This window comes from Lampetra fluviatilis, chromosome 9, assembly GCF_964198595.1.
Source record: "Lampetra fluviatilis chromosome 9, kcLamFluv1.1, whole genome shotgun sequence".
Lineage (NCBI taxonomy): Eukaryota > Metazoa > Chordata > Hyperoartia > Petromyzontiformes > Petromyzontidae > Lampetra > Lampetra fluviatilis.
The window spans coordinates 12,681,380-12,703,490 of NC_136283.1; the positions used below are offsets into that span (position 1 = coordinate 12,681,380).

Sequence of the window (22,111 nt, forward strand, 5' to 3'; positions counted from 1 at the left end):
GTGCGGTGTGATTTTGGCCACACCGTCTCGTTGTGTTTCATGCCGACCGTGAAAGGAACTTGCTAACAGTACTCGGCCCAACAGTCTGTTAAGGCAATACTGGGGGCCATTGTGTTTGATTGTGGTCGTGTGTGCATATGCGTGTGTGCTCGTGTAGGTGTACAACGTCGCAAGGTGCGGTCGCATTTTCATAAGTCGCGTAAAATCCGTTCTGCATTGTGCTCCGCTAAGCTACCAAACAGCGCTCGACCAGCCTCGGTGGCTACGTGGAGAATTCGTGTTTTTTTTTTGGTTCTCTTCCGCGCGTCCCGTGCCGTGGTATTTCACTCCGGCGGACTCTGGCACCTCGCCGCGTCCCGCGTCTCGTGGCCATCGCGTCGCTACGTGTCGACGCTATTGTGCCGGACGGCTCCGCTGGCAGGTATGCGCGTTGTTGTTTTTTTTGCCGTGCTGAGCAAAAGGCCCTTTTGTTCGCCTTGGCACCGGCTCGGGCCGACGGTCGCACAGACGACACCCGGCGCGCCCCGTCAGCTGCGTGACAGCAGTAAGCCCGGCTGTCAACCCGTCACTCGGGACAGAAGGGAATGAAAAAAAATCCCCCCTTGGACGGAAGGAGAGAATGGGAAACACAGTCGCAGTGGGGAGGGGAGCTCCGTGAGATGGCAGCAGGGACGAAGGATGAGGGTCAACGGGGGTAGGGGGTGGGCAAGGGGGGTGAAGGAGCCGGGAAGATGGCAGAGATGACGAGATGCAGGGGCAGCTGGGGTGTGGAGGGGGCAGGGGAAACCAAGAGCCCTGGCAGAGACAGAATAGGACCAGCGTTTGGGGTGGGAGGAGGGTTGGGGGTTGATGGGCGGGGAGAGGTTTTTTTGCTGAGTGGGTGCCGGGAACTGGTCCATCTCTACTTGCTGCCAAAATAACATTTACACAAACGAGGCAGCGTGTTCTCTCAGCCCTGTGGTCACCCCCCCCCCCCCCCAGTGGGCAGCACCTGCTGGCCTCTGACATGCTCTGTGGGGGAGGAGAGGGATTGGAGAGGAGAGCAAGGGGCAGAGAGAGAGAGAGTAGGTTCATTGGGTGGGAGAGCAGGGTGGAATGGCCAGGGATTGGGGATGAAGAAAGGGACCCACGGGGGTTTTGTGGCAGAGAGGCGATGGGCGGCTGAGCGATCAAGACGTGAGGCATCGGGAAGGGAGGAACTTACATACATCACCTTGGGCAGAAATGCAGAGCTGCCGCTTGTTGGAGCGTGCCGTGACACGGCCCTCAATCTATATGCGGCTTAAGATGAACACCTGACCTCTCAACCTGCACATGCATTTTGTGTATGTCACGCACGCGATCCCTCACACGTGCGGGTGAATCGCTAAAGCAAGATTATACATAAATTCCAAAACGTACCATAGATAGTATTCTTTTTAATGCATTTTACTTTCTAGGATTTATGCAGAAAAATGCGCAGGCGTGCTACATTTTAGAATTGCCCGTTCATCTTGAAATCATTCTACGTGCAGGTCCACGGAAAAGCCCCGTTGTTGTTTACTGTGCGGTGGTGGCGCAAATCCGAGGCCCACATTATCTCCAGTCTTGCAAGAGTCAATACATCGCCAGTAAACGGTTTTCGTTGGCAGAGGCACGACGCGCATTATGAGATTTAATAGGACATCATAATTATGGAAGCGCGTCTCAAGTGTGTGGATAATTCGCCTGGCAGTTTGAGGTCACCTCCAATTCATTCTGCCAAATTCCAAAACTCGGGGCCCTTTTTTTGCATCCACAAATAAAATATTCCTGCACAGTGGCTTTTTTGTCCTCTTCGTCTCCAATACACACACATGTATTTACAGCAAGACAAATAACCGTTATATGCCTGAATCCCATGACAACTAAAATGCAAAACACCCAGTAAGGGAGGTTTCGTAGGTGAGGGTTTAACATGATTCTCGATTTATAATATTTTACAACCCTTGGGAAATCCACTGCTGGATGCGGCCTCTCCATACTATGTCAGTCATGGGAGTTATTTGGCCATACTTCACCACATTGGTCAATGGAGAGTTTGTGACGCGTGGACTCGGGACCAGTTCAGGTATCACTACTGATGTTAACCATGGCCGGGAGTCGAACTCAGGTTGCGGGTTTCATTAACGTGGAGTGCGCTAACCACTCTGCCACTGATCCACCGTTTATTTAAGCAAGCAAACCATGGACCTGTTTTAACCTTCTGGGTCTCGTTAGTCTTGTTGAGTTGAGGCAAGTCGTATGCGATTGCAAAGACAGAAGAAAGTGAAGGAGTTCTGAAAAAAAATTGAGCCGTGCGATTGATTACATCTTGGGAAACAGGTGTGTGTTGGGGACGTACTCTGGGGATGGGGGCCTCGGAGGGAATTGGGCAGCGTGAAAATGCCCTATTGCCCCCCTGCCCACCCCTCTACGCTGGCCGGAGGAGTGCCGCTATAGCTACTGTCACTTGTGTTGCTGGTGGTCGTGTCTGCGGCCAGGGTCTGCGGCCAGAGTCTGTGGGTTCCCACTGTGACCAGTAATAACTGTGTAATTGTGAGATTTAGGGCTCCGTTCCAGAGGCGCCTGCCAGCGGGAGATCCACCTGTAGATATGACCGCACGAGTCCAGCCGGGGAATCTGGGGGGAGCTTGGCAGCGGAGTGGCTCGAATGCCACGGTAGAGGAATTGTATCGGGGTAATGAGGTAATTGAGTTTGAATGAAACGTACGTTGGGCCAATCCATTTGCCATTGCCCTCGCCGTAAAGTGCGGCGTTCCGCGATTTCGTTGGTGGTAAAAGTACAACGGCCGCGTACGTTGCGCCGTGTAGACATTACACAGAAGGCGGTGTATTGTAACGCGTAGGCATGTATGGAACAACGCTTGCGCGTGCAAAAAATATACACATGTAACTGCGCTCGTTAAAAGTACGCATGGCACATACGTTTGAACGTCATACAAGGTAAATTCATGAAAGGCGTGCATTTTATTCATTACCTGAGGAGAGCAGAATCGATGCATTTGTAAAATATGGCCATTGCTTAGCAATCGAGCAAGAAAGTAAAAAAGCAAAAAAAAACTATCGACCGTTTGACTGACCGTTACCCAACTGTGAATGTTCGGCGTATTGAGGAATTGAATTACGTGAATCAGCACCGTGTAAGTTAAACAAATAATATAGTGATGCTTCTGCTGCTGCTGCTGCGTTGATGGTGGTTCGCAGGCTCAATTACCATTTGTCAATGACACTGTGCGTGTGGCCCTAATAGGAAAAATATATAACGACGACGTTTAGGGAATGGCCCTTCACAGCGCATGAATGAATTATGTGCTGTGACGAATGGTGCATTGCCTAAAACATTGCCGATTAAATACCTATATATTCTCTGAAGGCATATATAAGTTAAGGTTAAGTGGAGCGTTCCACAGCAGTGCGTTTTCATCAAATAAAACTCATCGGCATGAATAACTACGACCGTAACACTTTAGTAGTTATTATCGATTCGATCATAATTCGTAGGCTGTTGCAAACAAGTGTCAGCGGGAGACGCACGGCGCCCTCGGCATTGGGTCCGTAGCGCCGTCGAGCCGGGCTCGTGTGTTTTCATTGGCGCCTGCTCCTCCCCTGCAGCTGGCAGTTGTCGACGAGCGTCACGTTTGCGAGTCGCTTCTCGCCGGGGCTTAATTTCTCACGGGAATAGGCACATGACCGGTAGCCGCAGCCCATCGTGGAGCCTATACTGGACGTGGTGTGCCGTATGCGAAAATATTTTCTGGGTCGCTGACCTGGACAAACTCGGCCCGACCTATCCCACGAGGAAAAGACATCACGTATCACGGACGGAGCCCAGCGGAGCGGAGCGGGGCAGACAGAACGCCGCCCGGGATTTGCCCGGCCACGACCCCTGGGTTGTAGGTTGACCATCGCACGGCGTGTGACGACGCCGTGAAACATGTCAGTTTATGGCCGAGTGCAAACATGACGCATTGTCCCACAGTTGTCCCAAAAAAGACCCGGAATGTCTGGCAAACCTCGCGGAATGCCGCTTGTTTGTTTTGGGTAACGGACCGTGCGTTCCTGAAATGCAGCCCATGGCTCTGACGTATTTTGACGTTACCTTGGCAAAGCACTTGCTGGTGATTCATTTGCCGCACACCAGCGCGCGGCTAGTGGTCGTGGGGCACGGCGGTTGCGAGTATTTTCGGCAGAGGGGGCCGCATTTTACTTTCCCATCACATTCACGTCTGGGATTTTGTCGAGCGTCCTGTGTGAGTGTGGACCTTCACGCACACCCAAGCGAGAACGCACTCGGCGTCGCCGGTTGAATACCCCGCTGATCAAACGATGATCTGCCAGGACGGTTGCCTCATACGCTCCCCGGCAAATGATACATTCCCCCGTTTTAACACGTAGGCTTTCGCGACCAATATTATGCATAACAGAGGTTTTTTTTGATTAGGTCGCGTAAATATAAATGTGTCTTTAAACCCGCCACCACCCGACAAAGCCAATTAATAAGGGTTGTCACGTAAACAAAATATGCCAATTCCTTACGAGTACACCACACATTCCCTTATTGACACGGACCTCCTCATTGGCGTCTACATTACACACCTCAAAGTAATCGGTCTTTTCTTTTCTTTCTTTAGTGCTGCCTAACGGCGTGTGCGACTTCACGATGATATTGGTCCCGGTCTAGCACGGCGTGTAGAGTTTGTGCTGCTGTTGTTAATTGTAGCCATGTTTTGATGTTACTGAGCCATGTCGTTTTTGGCCGTCCTGGTCGTTTTTTCCCTTCAATTTTTCCTTCCAGGATTAGCTTTAATAGCTGGTATTTGTGGTCGTTTCGGGCAATGTGGCCTAGGTAGTAACACTTCCTGCTAATGATGGTCTTCAGCAGTTGCCTGTCAGTGCCCATATCTTGCAAAACTTGTGTATTGGTAGTTTTGGCTGTCCATGGGATTTTCAGCATTCTTAGTAATCGGTCATTTACATCTAAATCGCACGGATACGACACGGTTAATCAGCAAATCGCATCACATTTTATCCAGCAGTAATGTTTTAACTTCACTGTATTTTACCCATCTCGGCCTGAGTGCCGCACACCCGTCACAGGGCAAGGGCTGAAGGCCGTGACGAGGGCCCTTCAGGGCCACCATGGAGGGGGTGGGAGGGGGGGGGCGGCATCGGCGGTCTCTCGGGTTTGATGAATGAAGAGCAAGGCAGCGGGTCACGTGCGGCTAATGGCTTGTGTAATTGTACTCGGAGTGCCGGGCGGCCCGCGTGGCGCTTGAGAGGCACTGCTGAGTGTTTGACGGGCGCGCGTTCACTAACTGCACTTGGCCCCTGCGGTCTATAGGACTAAATGGGGATCTTTGTTTGCATTTGTGCGTGTGTGCGTGTGCGTGCGTGGTGGAGCGATGGTGCAGTGGTTAGCGCACTGAGCTATGAACCTGGCGAACCGGGTTCGATTCCCGCTCACGGCCAACACCAGTGGCGATTATCTGAATCGGTCCTGGGCCGCCCCTAGGTCGACTCAGCCTCAAATGAGTACCTGGTGCGGTGTGTAAACATCGTCATTGGAGAGACAAAGGCAGCCGGGCGTGGTGTTGGCCACTCACCCCCTCGTGTGCCGTGTCGGTCATCGTAGGTTCTCGCTAACAGCACTTGCCCCTACAGTCTGTTACGGGGGATCTTTGTCTTCGTGTGTGGTGGAGAGCTGCGAAGTAGTGACGATCCACCGCGATACAATGCCAGTGACCTGGGGTTGAGTGCAGGTAATGAATGTTAAATTTGCAATTTTAATATAAATATTGTCCTGGCTTCCCATATCCTTATGTTGACTTTTAATTAAAAAAGTATTAACTAGCGTGGCATGACAGTGGGAGAATTGGAGAGACAAGGCACCTGGCGATGGTGCTGACAACACTACCTCGTCGCGCGCCATGCCAACAATTTCCACAGTAGTATATAAGGCTAAATTGTGGACCTTTGTCTACTTACACAGGTCTGCACATGCCTTCCCCAGCCATTGAGAATCTAAAACTGCAAATGTCTGACCTCTAGAGTGTATCAGTCGCCAGTCTTGAAATTGCGCACGAGCCCGTGCCTTCCTATCTCGATGAGCGCACTTCCGATTTTTATTTATTTATTAACATTGAGCTTTGTAAGGCAGCGCTGCTCCAGAGTGAAGGCTGACAAGAGACGGGCGCGCACCGCCGTGTGCTCTAATCGACGGCGCGGCCGCGGCCGATGGCGTGCTTTGTGGCATGCTCCGCTCGGCCGTTGGCACGGGGACGCGTGCCGGTTTTGATTGAGTCGCGTGCCTGGCCCGCAGAGCCGCGTGCCGCTGCCGGCTGGCGTGTCGCACCGACGCCTGCGCCCCGCGCTGCGGATGAGTGTCGTGTGATTGCCCCGTGTAACTCGCGACATTCTCTTGTCATGTTTGATTACGGAGCGGCGGGGGAGCGTTGCGTGCGGACTCCGGAGTTCTGCTCGCCGTAGCCGCTCGAGCGACCTGCGCCTCGCTGGCACAAAAAATAGACGTTCCTGCTCCTCAATGAAACACCTGCCCCTACACAAATAAGTAAGGCTCGTCGACTATCCAGCCTGTGAAGGTGCATCATTGTCGCCGCTTTCAGAGAAATACGTCGCGCGATACGCACACCGTCCGGTGCGTTGTTACGGCTCGTCCGAGGTGTGCCTCTGTTCCTCAAAAGCAGCGGGCGTTACCTGCTGCCAGTTTCACATTTCAAGGGTAAGTGTATCATCATCGCTCACTGCAAGCCGCCAACCCTCGCCGAGTGTAAAACGTCCCGGATAGTGGGAGGGGGGTGTCGAGTCTGCGCCACAAACGCCGACCGAGAACCCCGACGGCGGTTGCCACCTCTGCTCGCCGCGACCATTAGCTAACGGCGGAGGTGACTGACAGACAAATTCCATGCCGCGCCGGCGCGAATTGCCGTGGAGCGGCCCCTAAACTGCATTAGGAAGTGTTGATTGCTCGTATAGGCGGGCTTTGAACTCCCGGGCAAGAACAGCTGCACGCTTCAAAGTGGCTGCTGCTGCTGCTGTTGGGAGGTGGGCGATGCCTGCTGAGCCACGGCTTAACGACGCCTCGTGGCGCCCGCCATCGGAGGCTTTAAAAGGGTCTTTAATGGTCGGCGCGGTTTTTGTACATCCTCTAGAATGCGTCTTGCGCCCCTTTGTCGAATTTCAGCTCGCAAAGAGGGGGGCTCTTCTATTTACAGATAGCGAGGCGCAGCGCCTGCCAGATTAATTCCCGCTTTGTTTACGTGGGCCCTGAACCAAGGCCCGCGATGCTTGGCCCCCGCGTGTGCTGGGTGGTTGCGTGCGCGTGTGTTTACCTAATTACCTACTTAGCGGCATAAATTTGTTTAGAGAGTTTGCTAATTTGCTGCGCGTCTGCATATCCAGTTGGGAGAGGGCCGATGCACGAAGATCTCAGATAACTTGGCTCAGAGCCTTGTCTGACCATTTCATGTCAAATGAGGAGGTCCTTAGGGGGCACCTGTGTTCACATGAATGTTGGAACATCTCATATATATTTTATCTCAACGGTCTTTAGTACAATGTTTGTTCTCAGATTTTGCATTCCCAAATTCCCCCAAATTTAATTAGTCTTCCTTTTTTCATCTGATTATGTTTTAATTGGATTTAGTGCTTTTGAGTTTGAAGTTGTGGTTTTTTTCTTTGTTTTCACTCGGTGCTCAAGGATCCTGAGATCATTAACCCTCAGGCCTCCTCGTTACCAAGCCAGCAGACACCACACACGGAGCGCAGTGCTCACAGATGCTTCCACACCTGCGTGCTACATTTTGCTCTGGCCCACCAGGTGACTCCGAATCAATCCTGCACGTGGCCGTTACGCTTAGCGGGACGGATGTGGTCTGGCACGGTTTTTTGATCGCGCGCGTGCGCGCACACACGCTGCCCGTGTGTCTACGCATGTTTTACACGATTGCTCACGCCCGCCGTTTCATCAATCTGCACGGTTCCACGTGTTGTCCGCGTGCACGTGTGTGTCTTCGCAAGGTCCCGCTCAGAGCCCACAAACTCCCCCCCTCTCCTTGCGATTTACTGCGGCCCGCGAGCCCACGCCTGTGATCGGCTCACGCGTCGCTGCGTTCGCTTGGATTATAATTACCCAGCGCGCGCTCCAAATGGGGGGGGGGGGGGGGCGCTGAGCAAGCAGTCCGGAGCCAGCGTAGGCGGGCGGGGGATGAAACGCCATCGCAGCCATGCGCCAACAGTCGGTAACGAGGGGCCCAAAACGGTCGAGATCCCTCGGCAATCGCCGGGAGAAAAGGGGGACCGCCAAACGGCGCGGCCGATGACTGCAGTCCGTTCTGGTGATCCACTCACACCCAACGAGGCACGGCCCGCAGGCAAAACACACCTATAACTCAGCCTGGCTACCACCGCAGTGGATGTCCCCCCCCCCCACCGAGCTGGAAAAGCTATTAACGAGGGGGTGCTAATGGCCAGCATCCCTGCTCCGAATTCCGCTGGAGTCCGGGAAACGTCCTCTTTTCTGGCGGGAAAGAGCAGGGCGGAGGGTGGGAGGTGACTTGGGGGTCTGCTGGGGGCTGCGAGTTGATTTCTCTCACTACCCCACCACCCGTGCACCCCCCTACCCCCCCCCCCCACCTGTGCTCAACGTCTTTCTTGTGTAGTGTTTTAACAAGCGCAAAACAGCTTGTGTCATGCAAGATCAATCGTTCGGTCCCCTCGCTTAATTGGATGCAGATACACGGCGGAGCGCGTTTGTTCGTTCAGGGTAATGCGTTCAGCAGAGGAGGGTGGCACACGATTGCAATCCTCCAACCTCTAAATGACCTCGGCTTTCAAGTCCGCACAGGGCCGGTGTTTTAAAAATTAAATCCCGCCACGGCGTCTTCGTGAAGAGAAGAACGTCACGCGTAGCAACGCGCCTGTCACGTTGTGCGAGTGCCACACTTATCTTCAGATATCCCGGGTGAATATCCCGGTCCAACAAAACCCAGAATCCCAGATCTCGTAAGCATCCACGAGCAGCCCACAGCAGGCAGGGAGACGCGTTGCCGGCAGTGGCGTGGCAGGCGGAGCAATTTTCACCACGGCGCCCATGCATCAAAGGGTCACAGGCGTCAGGCTAAGCAGAAGGGGGACAAATTTGATTGGGGGGGGCATCTAATTAATTGCACCAGGGCCCATGCTAACGCTATGCCACTGCCATTGCCTGGACCGTAAACGTCTATGAAGACTCAATGTCTAACATAGACTGAGTTAATTAAACCCAGTTCTCAAATATTAGTCAGTGGATGGTCTCAGCCTGGCCCCCAATCACTCACATTGAGATCCATAGACTTACACAGAGAACCACAGATTAATATGTACGCTGAACTTCTTTCGCACCATATGTAGCCAACCGTGCTCATCGGACGTGCGGAGGAAGGACAACAAAACTTAACAGAAAATATTTACAAAGACCCATAGAACCAGTGGTGCAGACGGTGCAGCTGCGCAAAGGCCCACGCGCCAACGGGACCCAGTCACCAGGCTCTCAATCGGGTTGGGGGGCGGGTGGGGCGGTGGCGGCCGAGAACATTTACAGGAGAGTGTTCCATTTCATTCGTCGCACCAAGGCCCATGCCAACCACGCTACGCCACTGCTTCCCATTGCGTCACACACTTCCCCGCGTGCCAACGTCGCTCCGAGCTGCACCGGCCGGGCCGTGCCGGGCCGAGCTGGCATTGAGGCTGGTTGGGGGGGTTGGGGGGGGGCGGGGTCTGTCTCTTCCTGTGGGAGACGCGCCTGGTTGCAGCTTTGTTCGAGACCTGAAACGTCGGTCCGCCCATGCCGGGAAGGAGAGCGGAAGGAAAGCGCAGCACAAACAGCGATGTCCATCTTGTGGCGAGCGGCCGTGAGAGGCTCGCCTGGGAATCGCGACGGTTCCCACCGCCGCGCGAGCCGCCGGACGCCCTCGTCTCGGCGCGCGGCTAAAGTGCTCCCCAGCGTCGTGCCGAGAGCTGCCGCTGACGTTAGAGAGAGCGAGAGAGCGCGCGTCGGAGCGCTTGGCTGTCAGGCCGTGCCGTCGGCATGCAGATTTTGCCTTGCCCGGCATGCAGATTTTGCCTTGCCCGGCATGCAGATTTTGCCTTGCCCAGCATGCAGATTTTGCCTTGCCCGGCATACAGATTCTGCCTTGCCTGGCATGCAGATTTTGCCTTGCCCGGCATGCAGATTTTGCCTTGCCCGGCATGCAGATTTTGCCTTGCCCGGCATGCAGATTTTGCCGTTGCCAGGAGCACGTGGTTCTGAGCCCCGTGTGCTGCATTAGCCACCCTAGGCCAAGCGGGGTCCCTTTTGGATGAGGAGATGCCGAGGATGGCCGATGTCCTCAAATGTCGACATTTCTCTTTGCCCTCCTCACATTTTTTTGTCCGTTTTCTCCCTGCGTGCGTGCGCGTCTTGCGCATCATGTGTCGGAGCATGAGCGCGCGCGCCTGTGCATCTGCCTTCTTGTGCTGTGCGTGTGAAAGTTGTTGCATGTGTTGTTGTCGCTGTGTGCTCTCCACCCTTGCTGTTTATGGAACCTCTACATGGCGCATTATTTCTGTCGGCGCAGATCCTCGCCTTCACTCGTAGCTGCGCTGTGAGCGGCAGATTTACGCCGAACTTTCCGTTTGGCCAGGATGCCGAATGCCACGCAAACCATCTTTTTTTGTTTGGAGAAAAGTCTCCATTTTAATAGCCTCGCATTGTTCACATGTCTTGACAGCAAGGCGGCTAGAAGGAATTTGAAGCTCAAAATGTCCTCGCTTTAAGTACCCTGCTATACGCGGATACATTTAGCAGACGTGCGTCGTTAACACGGTTTGTTTGGCTTTTAGTTTAGGGACAATGTTCGATAACGCGCGCGCACGCACGCGTGTTTAAGGCTCTGCAGATGTGCGCGCCTCGCTGGCGGCACGCTACGCTCGGGGTCACGGGGTCAGGGTGTGGGATGGAGAGAATTCATCTCTGGAGAGCCGTGCCATGCGGCACCGCTCACCTAGGGATGACGGCGGTGCGCTCGGCGGTGATGGAGCCCCTCTGATATTGCCATGTGACCTGCAGACACCTTTAGCTCCCCCGAGCATGCTTCGTGCCTCAAGAAATCTTCCACGGACTGTGCAGAGCACGTTCAGTAATTCATGTATCACTGGGATGGATATGTCAAATGTTCCCCCTCTTTGTAGTCTGAAGGGGCCCATTAGCCCAGGTGCAGTTTCAACACCTCTGCACTTGACAGCTTTGCCATGGCGTTGATTAAAACAAATGGGATTTTGATATTGCATTGGCACCACTTGCAATGCTGTTTTTTCAAGTGAATACTGCTTCATGGAAAGTCCACAGATTGATCATCTTATGTAGAGACTGGCGCGAACATGGGAACGTAGAATTTCAACCACCAGCTCAGGGTACCCAGAGGAAATAGATGCCACTCTCGTTGCTCTATTGAGTCGGGAGGCTATTTAAACCATGCATGTCATGAATTCCATGCATGTCATGAATGGAATTGTACTGATTGACCTGCGCAAAAAATTGGCCATTCCACAAATTGCACAGGGGTCGCCGTTGTCAGCGCAGCTGAGGTCCGTAGTTTCCAGCCCCGAAGAGAGTGTGTGGTCTTGCGGGGGCATCCTGGCCATGGGGGTCGGGGTTCACGTGTCAGGAGGGGTCAGATTTTTCATGCGCTTCAAACACAGGGCCTCTGTTAAGGTCGCGCAAGCTCCCGCGAACACCGGTGCCCCAAACGGGTAATCTGTCTCGCCCTCGCTTGAGGCCGTGGTGCGTGCTCGCACGGCTCGCACGTTTCCACCAATTTGTCGCAACGAGCCCTTCCAGGCTCCCTGACGGGCTTGCGCTCTCGCTCGCTCGCTCCGTGCGCCCCTGCGCTCCAAGCGCACGTCAAGAATGTCGTTAAATCAGGGTTACGCGACAGCGCCTCGTTGGGCCGCTTACTTTCTTCCGGTTAATTTGTTCTGCTGCGGCGACTGCGATACGCATGCAAAATTGGTTTACCGGGCCAGTCGAGGCCACTTTGGCTCTCGCACTCGCACGCCCGTGTGCCTAAGCCGTGCCGCCCCAACCCGCCCACGCCGTGGTTCTGCCCTGCATGCACATGCACGTGTGTGTACATCTGCCTCCGTGCATGAGTGTGTGTGTTGCGGTGAGCAGTCGCACAGTGGTTGGAGCGCTGCGCTACGAAACTGGTAACACGAATTCGATTCCCACTCACCGCCAACACTGGTGACGATAATCTGAACCGATTATGGGCTTCCCCAGGTCGACTCGGCCTCAAATGGGTACCTGGTGCGATGTACTGGCCACCCACCCGCTCGTGTGCCGTGCTGGCCTTCATAGGTCCTCACGAACAGCAATTGCCTCCAAAAAGTCTGTTATGGCTGTATGGGGGGGGGAGGAATATTTGTCTTCGAACCTGCATGCATAGGTGCATGGCACATTCACATGTGCATCTGTGTTCATATGTGCCTATGTGTATGTGTTTATTCATGCATTGGTGTGCGTATGTGCGTGTTTACACGCATGCACGGGGTGTATTCGTTCGTACGTCCGCCCGTACGTGCGTACATTCCTGCATGTCTACGTGTGTGCACAGGTGTGCATGTGCGTACATGCTTGCATGCACGTGTGCACTCTTGCATGCATGCATACACGTGTATTTGTACGCGCGTGCATGGGCGCAGCCTGGTGCTGCTGTGTGTGTGTGTGTGCCGCCTGGCGCTGCTGTGTGTGTGTGCCGCCTGGCGCTGCTGTGTGTGTGTGCCGCCTTGCGCTGCTGTGTGTGTGTGCCGCCTGGCGCTGCTGTGTGTGTGTGTGCCGCCTGGCGCTGCTGTGTGTGTGTGCCGCCTGGCGCTGCTGTGTGTGTGTGTGTGCCGCCTTGCGCTGCTGTGTGTGTGTGTGCCGACTGGCGCTGCTGTGTGTGCCGCCTTGCGCTGCTATGTGTGTGTGTGCCGCCTGGCGCTGCTGTGTGTGTGTGTGTGCCGACTGGCTCTGCTATGTGTGTGTGTGCCGCCTGGCGCTGCTGTGTGTGTGTGTGTGCCGCCTGGCGCTGCTGTGTGTGTGTGTGCCGCCTGGCGCTGCTATGTGTGTGTGTGTGCCGCCTGGCGCTGCTGTGTGTGTGTGTGTGTGCCGCCTGGCGCTGCTGTGTGTGTGCCGCCTGGCGCTGCTATGTGTGTGTGTGTGTGCCGCCTGGCGCTGCTGTGTGTGTGTGCCGCCTGGGCGGGTGAAGCGGTGGCGGCGCCTCTGATTTGACGTGGGCTCAATGGGAAACTGTGGTGCACTGTCAGGGCCCTACCCTCGCTTGGCCTGGGCCGAGCCGAGCGGCACCTGATTGCTTGTGGCAGTGGAACGTGAATTGAATTGGCCCCGACACTGCGCCACTAAAGCCCTTTTCACTCCGTTAATTGTGCCGGCAGCCGCCCAGAATCCCACGACCACCAGCTTCATTGAGGGGCTCCCCCAGCCTCCCTGCTCCCCACCCAACCACGACCACCAACATCCACTACAACCACCACTCGTCTTCTCTCTCGTTCTCACCACCCAGCCTCACACTCACGCCATCGGTGCTGTCTCGCGTCACATTAGACAAACACATCCTTGGTGGGCTTTTTTTTTAAACGCAAATAATGAGCCACCTTCGGCCAAAATACCTAATTAGTAATTACTGGCGGCAAAGCAACACCGCTGAGTCTGGCTGACTATGAGTCACTGGGTCTGCAGGCACGCAGAGCAGTGTATGGCATGGTCAGAATAAAGAGCAGCAACTGTTAAGCAGCAACTGTGATGGAGCGTGATTAATTCTTGGGCACTCGTGAAATATCTTTATACAACGAGTTGCTAAGAGGTTTGTTTACAAGCAGGGCCCTGTGTACTTCTCAGTGGGATTTGTTGTAAGTTTGTTTACGCATTTGTTGGTGAAGAAAGGGGTTCAGATCTCCCTCGACAACTGTGGTTAGCCATAGCAGAGGATTTAACTCGGGTCACCGGGTTCAAAGGGCACCGCACTCACCACAGCGCCACCATTTTTCCGCCCCCCAACTTGCTGCGCTGCCTCTTTATAATTTTGCTCCGTTCAGATGACTTCGGGGGCTCCCTCCCTTGGCTAATCCGCACTGACCAGTGTGGTGAAGTATGGTCACACAAACCCCAATTAACGACACGGCATGGCGAAGCCTTCATCCGGCAGTCTTCTGACGAAAGGGGCTATACATTGTCGTTAGTATTTAGTATCTTCTTCTTGGTTCTTTCGGTAAAGTCACGTAGAAGGGAAATAATAAAATAATAAAAAAATAATGGTTTATTATTATTTTATTACTTCCCTTCTACGTGACTTTACCGAAAGAACCAAGAAGATGAATCCCTGCAGTCACGGAAGCTTTAAATCGAAATTTATTTAGTATCTCTTTGCCCGTCAGCACACTTAGTCCACACACAGGGCAGCACACTTAGCCGGAAGATTCCCGCTCGTTCCCGACGCTTGCCCGATGCCATGCCGGGGCTTAATGAGCTCCCACTCAATGTGGGATCGCCGAGCGGCGGAAGGGGGTTGGAGGCTCGTCGTTGCGTGACCTCCCATCATCCCACCGCCGTGACCGTCCCAAGGGCAGGAGAGCCGAACCGTCGCCAGTCGCATCCCCAACCGCGGCCCATCATCTCGATCGGCGCTCGCTCCCAGCGTGCCGCTCCCAAACCAAGCGGGTGACCCGTAGCGACCCCGAGGACCCCAGCTTGTCCACGTCAATGCCTGCCTGGGTAATGGGGGGTGGGGGAGGTTAGGAGTGGGAATTGGGTTAATGAGGAGACGCCACCGAGGTTAGGATTTCCACGTTAATAGCTGCCGTTTATTTATTTACTTATTAGTCTGGCATGTCGGAATCGGTGGACAGAACGGGGGCACGGATGCTTTAGGTCGCTCGTCATGCGGCAACACAAAGGAATCGAGGGCAAAGGATGAGCTGTGATTGGGACAGCAGGGGCGAATGTGCACAGGACGGTGTCATACAGAGGCAACATGCAAATGAATACACTTCAAAGAGATCGAACACAATACCCCACTGCGCTGGCAACAGAGGCCATGGTGCCACGAACCAATTACGAATAGCTGCTTTAATCTTCCTGAATAAAGCTTCCTAGGGACACCCGACTAGCTCGCTCCAAGCCGCCGGTGCGGTCTTAAGTTGCATCCACCCGGCGATCAAATATTTACAAAACACTCCGGGGCTCCCGAAACAACTTCTACGAACACTCAGAAATTCTTTATGAGTGGCACTCGACGCGTTTATGTTTTGAGTCTCCCTCGCTCTTTCTCTCTCTCTCACTCCGTTGAAGTTGTCCCCGTTTCAAAAGCTTTTCGGCCGCTCGTCTGCGTGGTCCGCCGGCGTCAAAACATTGACTCATGCCCCGGCGGCGTAGCGGCGAGACGTCACACCGGGCAGCCTCCGATTGCACACCCGGCGTGGTGGTTCGCCAGATCGTGGTGGCGCATGATACATCAAACGCCCTCCCCCCCCCCCAGCTGTTCGTCCCCCCTCCCAACTCAAATTGCAAGTTGGTACATTTGTTACGATTCGGAAATACAATTCGACTTGCGGACTGATTCTGTTCCATCCACGGTGGCGAGATGTTATCTACCTCGCCTGGTATGAAGGAGGTTGTGGGTCCAATCCCAATCCTGAAGCCTGTAAATTTGGAGTTTGCTTGTTTTCCTCCATTTTTCCCTTCACATTTAGACTCAACATGCGTTCATAGTATTTGGCTGCTGTAAAGGGTCACATGTTAAGCCACTTCGTTGAGCTATCATTCCTGGCTTGGTCGCTTCTGAAAAAGAGCTACATAGCTCAGTGGGCCTCACCTCATCAAATATTAAAAAAAAATGTATTACATTTTTTTTAAAATTCCAGTTTTCCCCATTATTCTAGGTATTTTGCCCCTTTGTAATTGTCACGCCTCGTTTGTTCAGACCACTACTTTTGGTGAACCGTGAAATTAAAAATGTCTTGAGTGCGCGGATGGGGAGTGAATGGTGGTGTGGTGGTTTGTGTGCTCCAAAGCTGGCCAATCAAAGTTCGACTCCAGTGGCGAGTAATCGCTGAACTGGTCCTGGGGCCCCACTCTCCTTCATGAAGCCAACCCACACTTGCCTGCATAGCAAAGTATCGTCAAACGTCTCCAAGCAGCGTAGGGAAGCCTTCACACGGAAGTGGTTTGATAAGGGACTATGAATTTGTATTATCATTATTTTCATAATCCTCCAGTGAGAGTTGCATTTGGACCATATTCAGATGAATCCTATTTCACAGCCAGGAGCGCTGAGCCTTTAACATTCTGTGCTGGGAGATGATGGAAAAGAGACTCTCGCCCTCCCTCTACCAGTCTGGATTTTCCCCATGCCCCCCCTCGCCCCCTGCACGAAAACTAAAGTAAACGTGCTGTCTACAAGGACGAACACCCGCAATGCTGCCAGGAGGTAAATCCTCCGCATCCCCCGGTGCCCGGAGCTGGCGGCTGCTCCCGTACAAGTGTGTTGCTCGTTAGTGCATAGCAGGGCGTACGGGTTAGTTCACATTGTTCACATTACTCCTCACTTCTCTTCACTCTGCGCTCATCGTCGACGCTCTCCTCTTCCGCCCTCTCCTCTCTGCTGCTCCTGTGCTGAACACCTGCCCAATAACTCTTCATTTGAAGCCCACTCCGTCTGCCTCCCGTAATCTATCGTGCATTCTCTCTCGTTGTGCTTCCTCGCCGTGTTTATTAAAGCCAGAGGCGTGCGCGAGGCTGAGCTCTTAATTTGGTGGTCCCTCGGTGTTCTAGCGGCACCCCAACACCCAATTGGCGTGATCGATTTTGCACGAAGTCTGTCAGGGAAGATGCACGCCGCGGCCGGACCCCACGGCTCTCCAGATGCTCGGCCGAGGCCTTCTTTTCTCTCCCCTCTTTCCTCCACCTCGCCCAGCGTGCCACTCTTATTCTTCGGCTCTATCCTCCCCTGCTCCTGTATCCCTCGCAAGTTCACGGTCGCCGCGTATTAGCCGTCGCCTGGGGCAGATGAGCCTCACACTGGATATGTTCTCTCATTCTCCAGGAGCCCGAGGCTTGGCCGCGTACGAGGGCACGCGCAGGCGGGCCCCTGAATTTATGTCTGGAGCGTTTGTCAATGTCAACGCGATGCGGTAAATCACCTCGCGTGTCAAACGGGCAGTATTTATTCTCCCCGACTTTGATCAGCACTTTGCCAAGGCAGCACTCAAGTTTGTCCTCCCCCCTTACCTAAATGAGGAATTAACGTGCCGCGGATAATTACTTAATTGAAATCAGCCCTTCCCCTTGCACGGCTTTGCCGACGGGGCTATTATTGTACCTCGAGCAGCTGACAGCCGAGCCGCTAAAAAGGTGATAACGGTCGACCGCTCCAAATATTGTAAAGTCACGGGCCGTGTCGCCCTCCGTGCTGCGCCCTCTTCTCTGCGCGCTGCCCTCCGGCCGCCTTCCACACTATTTGTTTTGGCTCCATCTCCCGACATTCCCTCGGCGCCCGCGCTCATTCTCGCCCGACCATATTTGTCTCGCCCTGAGCCATGTTTTTTTTTCCTTGCGCCGTCTGCGCCCCGCGTATAAATCCCTGCTGCCTCCTGCAGCTGACGTTGGCGAGTGGAGTAGGCCCGAGGGGAGCGCGCCCATAACTTTTTTTTTGGCCAATCAGAGGTGTTAAGGTCGAGATTCGGGGATAAGTTTAACTTTGGGAAGTGTTGTGGGAATTGAGAAAGAAATACGTGCAAACGTTTATTTAGTTATTTTGTGTCCCAGGTTGCTGCACACAAATAGAAATCTTAATTCATGAAACTTATTTGGAAAACATCACTGCGGTGACATCACTAGAAAGCACCCCACCAAAGTGAGATTTTAAATATATATTTTTTCTATCATGCACAGCCCAGGATACACATTCTAGGTGTGTTGCTACAAGATAAGAGCTGTTTGTTTATTGGGTCATGCCTTCCTGTAATCTTTTTATACCCAACTGGAAGTAAACATTGCAATGGAGCCTTGTTTATTAGGACGCTGATTAGGGGCTCAATAGTTGTTGCTTTAAGCCTTGATCCAGATTTTTTGTTTTCATTGAGATTAGATATTTCTCATGACACCAGTGGGTTTATGTTCCATGGTCTGGAATTGTGTTTCTCAACTCCACTCCTCCCCCATTGATTGCCAACCATTGGGTGCGTGCAGTGTACATTCATTATACAAATCAAAGGTGCAGTGTTGTGGGAATTGAGAAGAAAAAAAAGCAAAGGTGAAGCCCTGAACTTGCTTGCTCACAAACACTGCTGGCAGAAGCCCCCCCACCCCCCCCGCTAAAGCGAGCACGAGAGAGGCCCCCTTCATGAGGGGTGGGGTATTGGAACGTCTTGGAAGAGGTGAGGGTATCCGGCCGACCAACTGTGGTGTACACACTCAGCGTGTGCAGTGGTTGCTTTTGCGTGTGAATATACAAGATCGGTAATAGCTAAAAGGCGGACCGTGTAGGGGTCGCGAACACTGACATTTTAGAGAAACGCTGCCCTTGAGGCGTTCATTGTCTGGGAAGTGGCAACGTCGCTGCACGCCACCACATCAGAAGTCTCAGAACTTTGTATTCGTCTCTTGACTCGGAGCGGTGAGGCTCGCGACGAACGGGTTGACATAAAATGCTGAGCATGTGTGGATTGAGAGAAAAAACACGGCAAGTGAGATTGCTTTTTGAAAAAACATGCGCACGCGCATGAACACACGCGCGCACACGCACGCACACACACACTCGTGCACGCGCGGGCACACGTGCGGCAGCAGATGGTAGCAATGAGGACCCGAGGCTTGGATGTAGTCTCAGGGTCGCGCCGCCCGCCGAGGTGAGCGGAACGCGGGAGGGAGCGCCAGCCGGCAGAATAAAGTTTAAATTTATACGGAGGCTGGCAGGGCGAGCGAGCGAGCGCACTAAAGCCGGCCATCCCGACAGGGCGAGGCAGCGCTGTGTGAGACTTTTATTATCATTATTACTCTCACATTTATTTTCAAAACATTTTTTTTTTCGAAGGCAGACAGAGGGGTTACCTAGGGGAAGAGGAGGGAGGCTAGTGGGGCAAGCTGCCACACTTGCCATTGCCCGTCAGAAGAATCTTTAGGTGGGGGGGGGGGCGCTCTTGGCTTCTGTGTGCTGCCCAGTCCCTTCAGGAATTACGGAATCTCACAACGGTCGGAGACACTTCCACCGCCAGGCTCTGCAGCCGGTTAAGGGCCACTTCAAAATGCGGGCTTCGCGTGCGAGTGCGTTAGAGCGTGTCTGGATTGCCGTGGCGCGTCACTCTTGATTACGAGCGAACGGTATTGCAATGCACGTGCGTTTGGTATCAGCTGTGTCCAAGCCTGCATTCAGCCGCGTCGCCTTTGTGGCCGCTCGCCTGGGTGCCCGTCGTTGTCATCATCAATCATGATGTATCCACTGCTGGATGAATGTCTACCAAAGTCGTCGCGACGTCTCGCGGCCCTGCGATGTAACGATCCATCTAACACCCTTGCTGCAAATCGGTAACCCACCTGTGTGATTGTGACTATAAAACAAAGTAATATAACAAAGCTGACATTTTTTCGAGATGGCCCCCTTCTTCCCAGACGTCTGGCCAACGTGGAAGAGAACACCCAAATACCCTCTTCTAAGAGGGGCTCTCAAATGCTCCCTCGAGTAGAGACCCTTCTGCCAGTAGTGGTGTGAATGAATCATTTCAGGGCTGCACCCTTAGCTTTTTTGTTGTCACACTACTGCCAATGCAGTCTCTGGCTATATGTGTGTGTGTCTATAGGCTTTGATTTATTAAACTGCCCCAGCTGTGGGTCTGGTGTAGGACAGAAAGACAATGCAATATAATCCATAATGCAGCACCACTGTTTGGTTTTATATGTCACATTTACAAAATGCCAGAGCTAACCAAAGACACTTAATTAACAGCTATATGACAAATTACAAACAACTGGATGGCCTGACGAATGAGGTTGAAATTAAATGTTAAATTGGGAATGTCCTTAGTGCTGCATAACAGCCGCTCATTATCTTGTTCCTCTGCTTGCACCGGAGCTCACGAGACTTTACGCATAAAAGACAGCACACTGAACGTGGAGTTGGGTGCCGAGTCGTTTGTCAGACTACGTAGATGCGCTCTGCTTACGGGGCAGGATAAACAGATACATTATCCAGCACAACCAGTACATTTTTACCACAATGCGCAGTCCATCGCAGGCACCGATGTTTTTTTATTTGTACTCGTCAGGGTGACTTGAGCTGGTGCCCCAAGCCTAAGGGGCATGACCACAGAATGTTTATAAACCTAACCTTCGCACCGACCCGAACTCTAACATCAACCCATAATATTAACCTTAATACTAACCCCAGCATGATCTATAACACTCACCCTAATGCTCACCACAACACGAGCCTTAACCCCAATAATTAGCCCTTAATCTTAATCCTTCCATTAACCCCTAATGTTAACACTAACACAACCCACAACACTGACACCATCACTTGCACTAACATTAACCCTAACATTAGCTCCTAACATTGACCTCTAATGTTAACCCTAACACGATCCATAACATTAGCCCCGATACTTATCGTGACACTGATATTAACCCTTATCCTAACCCCTAACACCTTATCCCCTAACTCTAAATTCGACTGTAACTTTATCCCGAACCCTATCTCGAGCACTAGCCCGAACATGAGCCCTCACACCACCCCAGGCTGTAACCTGAACTATCGACAACGCTAGCCCTAACCACTATCCTTAACCCTTTCGCTAGCCCTAACCCTCACACTAGCCCAACCCCCGACTCTATCCCTGGAACCCTACAGCTATCCATAACCCTTTCCCTCGCCTGAAACCCTAACACAAGCGGCGCGACAGAGAATGGAGCGTGTGAGCTCTGCGTTTGGCAGCACCTCGCTCCGGCGAGACGGGCGGACACTTGTCGGCTTGGTGGACTGTGGCTACAGCTCCCCTTGAGGAGCAAGCCCAGGACCGCACGGATCACATAAACAGACCTAACTCCACACCCCGGTCGCACCCTCCTCAGCCCCGTCGGTTTCGGACCATTAGTGGCAGGTAAACAGTGCGCACAAACACACACACGCACACGCACGCACACATAGATCAACACAAGAGCTGCAACCGACCGGGCTATTGAAGTAATAGATTGTTCAATCCATTACTCCTTTGTCTGGGTCAGCGACCTCGAATAAAAACTACACATCCGGCACACCGCATCCAGTATACCTATCGCTTACGGCCATGGCTATCGGTCACGTACGCGCCTACTCCATGCAGTCTCTACGGGCAAACCCAGAAAAAATAGTCGGTGAGAAATTGATCCCGGCATCCCATCTACGTGCGTGTATGTGCAGCAGCGGCAGCAGCAGCGGCAGCAGCAGCAGCAGCGAGTGCGCGCGTCGGTGTGTGGTCCAGGGCAAGGGCGTCTGTTCCAGAGACACATTCATTATTCACCAGAAGCGCGGTCCGAAAGGGGTTAAACCGCGCGCCGCCCCACGGTTCGTCATTCCCAGGCTGGATCGGGGCCCCGAGATAAATCCAGGTCTGTTTCTAAAGATCACACAAGCAGCGTCGTCTCCGTGCTCCCAGGCTCCACCAAGGCTTTTATCTCTCATTTCCTGCCTCCTTTGGTCGTCGGCTGCTTGAGTTTTGGGGTTGGGCGGCTCGCTGCGGCTGAACCGAAATCTCTTTATGTCAAGTCTGTGCCGTGCCGACCGAATCCAATACTGTGTCTCTTCCAGTGCACTTGACTCTTAAGGGAAAACATATTGTGCAAGTGGTTGTTGTTTTTTTAGCCATTGCCGTATTGAATTTGGCGTGGCATATTACACTGTTACGTTCTCTAAATGTTTATGAAAAGCAAATACGCAAACAGAATGAAAAAAAAAACCTGTGCAGCAAAGCCTCTAGCTCGGGCGAGCACTCCCCCAAAAACCCGTGCCGTGAGGAGGATGGGAGG

The 22,111-nt window shown here is 53.2% G+C and overlaps 1 protein-coding gene across 1 annotated transcript in view; it reads left to right on the top strand.

The window, feature by feature from the left end:
- LOC144934279 (uncharacterized) overlaps window positions 1-22,111 on the top strand; it is a 115,955-nt gene that overhangs the window by 25,990 nt on the left and 67,854 nt on the right. The window lies entirely within an intron of this gene.